Source organism: Lactuca serriola, chromosome 4, assembly GCF_051521515.1.
Source record: "Lactuca serriola cultivar US96UC23 chromosome 4, Lser_US96UC23_V15, whole genome shotgun sequence".
Classification (NCBI taxonomy): domain Eukaryota; kingdom Viridiplantae; phylum Streptophyta; class Magnoliopsida; order Asterales; family Asteraceae; genus Lactuca; species Lactuca serriola.
Genome location: NC_136411.1, coordinates 1,672,029 through 1,677,500, shown reverse-complemented (window position 1 = coordinate 1,677,500; position 5,472 = coordinate 1,672,029).

The window sequence follows — 5,472 nt, the reverse complement described above, 5'->3', positions numbered from 1 at the left end:
ATATGTTGCGGATGAAACATGGGTAGATGAAATAGTTGGTGTGTGATGAAATAAAATGATGAGAGATAGGTGATGATAGAAATGTGATGATAATTAGGTAAATAGATGATGATGAATATGTGATGTAGGATGAAAGGAGATACCATAACCTTAACCAACAATGTGACGATGTAGTCATCTACCAGAGTATAGATGACGACCATGGACTATTCTAGACAACCCAGTGGAAACACCAGTATGCCCATAACCTGTAGGTGACGAATTACGCGTTCAGGCGATGTTGTAACTACGTATTCATGCGATGATACTCAAACCCCTTACTATGAATTACAAGTTCAGACGATGTTGTAACTACATATTCATGGGATGTCACAAATGTCACATGCCAAACCAATGGTCATAATTCACATCAGTGAGAATGGTTCATTTTTTTGTAAAACCAAAATCAGATTGGAAATTTTGATTTTTTATTTTGGAAAATGTCAAACCATTGGTTTTTTATTTCGGTTTTGGTTATTTGTTTTTTTTAAATATATTTTTAAGGTTTTGTTTTTTTTTTTATTTCATAGATTTCTTCATCAACAAGTGTTGCTACAATTTAACAAAAATAAATAATTTGCTAAAACATAATACAAGAGGAAGTTTGTTCACATTTATTCATTGAACTTTTTAGAAGGAAACAAACTTTTGATTTTGTTCATATTTAGTCACTAAACTTTTTTTCGTTATCTATTTGCCATTGAACTATTGAAATTGTTCACATTTTACCCTTCCGGTCATAAGGGTAAAATGTGAACAGTTACAATAGTTCAATGGCAAATAGATAACGAAAAAAAGTTTAGTGACTAAATGTGACAAAAGTCGAAAGTTCGTTACCCTTTCAAGTCATTATCCCATTTACTTTATGTTGAAACGGTTGATGATGCTTCGTCGATTGATTTAGTTCTTTTTATACTTAATTTTGAACACTTCATGGTATCCTATCTTGATTGGCTTGATACTCATGTTATTACTTCAATTTCATTCTTTCATCTTCAGCCACGACGTTGATAAGCGGACATCTTTTTTAGTCATATTTTGTTCCATACATGTGTCATTATGGATGAGATTTCTTTAGCACAAGCCCTACGATTTAAAGAATTGTCATGGGATTTGATATATTAAAGGGAATATCCATTGGCTTTTGTGAGTTTCAATACTGTTGGTTTTAACTTTTAACTAAGTATTTTTTTATTAATTTATAATGCAATTTAATTGTAATGAACAAGAATGGTCATAGTTGATTTATTTTGATTTTAAATCCCCTCTTGCTTCCACATTTGAAAGGTGGATTTTATATATGAACACTCAAAGCACGTTTACGAGGTAAGACTTGTGTTCTATGAATTGATCATCCTTTATAATAAATTGTATTAAGGATTACTTTATTCCCGTAACAGACATAATATTTACCAATTTTTACGAATTTGTGATTATTTCAATGTATGTTGTTTTCAAACGAATCTACTTTTTCATAGGATTTTTGGTATTTATTTCTCTTCATATGAGTTGTCGGATACATGAAGGTTTATTGACAATAAACTTGATAATTGAAACTAACATGCATCATGCAACCCCTTGTGGAAATGGAGGTGTAGAAATTATAGGAAATTATGTGGCGGTAAGCATGAAAATGCATCTAATTTTATAGTTCATAACAGAATGTGTACGTTCTATATCATATATACATTCTGTTAGAATTTTACTTTATAATTGTGCTTTTAGTTTAATGATTCTTTAAGAATGTTTTATGTTGGATGGTTTTCGTTGTAATTTGTGAATTTTTTATTAAGGATTAAACTCCATGATATGACACATAATTGTTTTTTTTTTTTTCAGTAGCTTGATTACAGCTTCAATTATATTGTTGACATATCATCAAACATTTATAATCTTTCCAATAGAAGTATTGAATAATTTCCTAACCATTATTTATGTTTTATTCCAGAAATTTTGAGAATCGTAGCTACAAGATTAATCCAGTTTGTAGATTATGGGATACAAAAGTCCATATTCTCTTTACTGCAATGAAATTCGAGGCATGAAACTTTGATAATTGGCATCGAAAGATAGATGATTCATTCCTTAAGAATATTATGCAACAAGTATATTATTTTGTTATAATACTCAACAAAAAATGTTATATTCTGGTAGAATAATATATAATAGAATGCTGAGATTTTGGCCAGCAAATGCAGGTAAATCTAGGGTTTCAAATTTCATTCTTCTCACAACTTAGATCTGCCAGAATATATTCTATGTATTCTCTTATATTCCATGTATTCTACCAGAATATATAAAGTGATAGTTAATTGCAAGTAACATGTTTTTAACCATCATTAGTTTTTGTTGTATTTGTGATAGGAATGGCTGGAAGAATGAGTTGAAGACCTAATAATGTTGTTATTTTAATAATGTTTAAGAATGAATAAAGTTTGATCATACTCACATTTTAATAATGTTGTTATTTTTTAAGAATTTTATTCATTTTTGTTGATATTCTTTTAGAATATGTATGATTATATTAAAATGTATAAGACTTTTAGTCTATAAGAATATGCATAAATTTGTATTTATGTTCGGATGTATAAGAATATAGTAGAATGTTGTTATTTTTCAACATCGGATTCAAGAATTTTGTTATTCTTCAATAATATTCTAATAGAATAAAATTCTTAAAGAGCATCATTCTAACAAAAAAATATTCTGACAAAATAAAATAAGTTATGTTTACAAATTACGTTAGAATTAAAATTGAATTAATTAAAAAAATCAAAATTTTAAAATTAGGAGAATTAATTATCCCTAAAAATCCGAAAATTTCCTTTTATAATTGTAGTTAATTGTCGAAAATACCCTTTTGCTAAAATTTTTGTGATTATATGGTACATGCTATCCCATTGTAATATCATACACTCTCAAATCATGTTCATTGATTAATTTCATCATTTGGTCCAGATTTGTGCATTCTGGCATACAATAGTTAGTAAAAACAAAATAACCTATATATATATATATATATATATATATATATATATAAAGGTAAGTTCAATTGAGAAAATAAAAAAGGTTGAGAATGGGGGAATCATTCTTAGTCACTCATTTATTTTTGTCGCAAAAAGCCTCCATCGTACCAGCAGAAATGACAAAGGAATACACATATGTTTTCCAACAAATCATGTTTCCTTAAACTATGCTAATCATTACCTTAATATATACAAAAACATAATTTTTTTTTTCATTTTTTTAATTTTTTTAGCTATTTTTATTGAAAAATGATTTTGAATATACCAAAAATCATGATTTTTTATTCTCTACAAATAGATATCCATATTGATATAGTTTTTAGAAAAAAAAAATAAAAAAAATTATTTTTTTATATTTTCAGCTATTGTTGTTGATAAGTGAATAAAAATGCATCAGATTTTTAGTACAATACATTCGTTATTCACTTATGAATAAAAAATATAATTAATTTTTTTATAGATTAAGTATCATTTATATATAAATATAACATATAATAAAATCTTTACAACTTAAATAAACTCTTTACAACTTACATCAACTCTAGTCACAGTCACATGCTATATTCACATATGAATCAAACATGTATTGACTTTCCTCACGAGTTATATTTATATACGAAGAACACATTTATCATAATTTTGTTACAGTTAATTTGTTATTCTTATATGAATAAGTAGTTCAAATTTTCAAAACACTTCGTTTTTTTAACATACTACTTATTTATATACGAATAACAAATGAACTGCAACAAAATCCTTAGAAATGTTTTATTAATATATGAATATAACATATGACGACAAGTAATACATATTTAATTCATATATAAATATAACATGTGACGAAAGATGATGTAAAAAATATATATTTTTAGGTAAGAAAACTTTATAACGTGTTATATTCAGATATAAAGGATACTTAAATTGTAAAAAAGTGAAGCATGCGCTTTATTCATAAGTGAATAACGAATATACTGTAACAAAAACATGATGCGTTTTTATTCACTTATAAATAACGATAACTGAAACTTTAAAAAAAAATATTTTTTATTTTATCTTAAAACTATATCAATATGGATGTTTATTTATAGAGAATAAAAAATTATGAATTTTGATATTTTTAAAATAAGTTTTCGATAAAAATAACATTCTAAAAATTAAAAAAAATAAAAAAAACAAAAACAAAAAAATATGTTTTTGTTTATTTTAAGGTAATGATTAGCATATTTTAAGGAAACATGTTTAGTTGGAAAACACATATATATCTGTTACCCATTCCGTCGGTACGCCTAAGTGTTTTGCGACAAAAATAAATGGATGAGAATTCTCTCATTAACAACCTTTTTCTCAATTGAACCCTCATATATATATATATATATATATATATATATATATATATATATATATATATATATATATATATATATATATATATATATATATATATATATATAAATAAAGGAAACATTTTTCCTTTCACTACATTAATTTGAAACTCCTATAACTTTTCAATTTCTTTCTAATAATAATTATAAGTTGGTTAATAAGATTAAATAAATATCAAATTTAAAGTGTAATAATCATATATAAACTAAATTTCAATATTAAAATAATATATTTACTTCTACTTATTAAGTGATGTTTTTTAACTTTTAATATATTATACTTAGAATGGTCTCAAATGAACCTGAACATATATATATATATATATATATATATATATATATATATATATATATATATATATATAGGGAAAGGATCAAATGAGAACACCTAAAAGGTTAAGAACGCGAGAATAATTCTGGACCAATCAATATACAAGGGTATATTAGTAATTGCATATTTTAATTAAATTAAAATAAAATAAAATTCAATCAATTTCCCTTAAATTTAGGATCGGTTACCAAAAAACAAAAAAAATATTCTATTTTTGATTTTACTTATTAATGGAATATAAAAAACATTTTTACCAAAATTTAATTTAAAACTGAAAAAAAATCAATTTTTTTTCCTCGAATTTCATATTTTTTTTTCAAAAAAATGAATAGAAATCCAATCCCAAATCAAAATACTTGTATTTAAAAACGAAATTTTTCTTCAAAAAACCTAATACGACTCCAATCACAAATGAATATACATCAATTTACAAATAACTCAATGCCTTTTTTCATCAAATGAAAATAAAAATAGTATAAAAATTTTCATTTTTTAAAAAAAGTGAATACCTATAATCATAAATAAATACACTCATTCACACATGAATACAATATTATTCAAAAATAAAAACAACCATTCACACATGAATACACTGTTTTTCACAAATAAATACACTGGTACTCATAAATAAATACAAAATAAAAATAGTGTAAGAATTAACAAACCTCTAATCATAAATAAATACACTCATTCA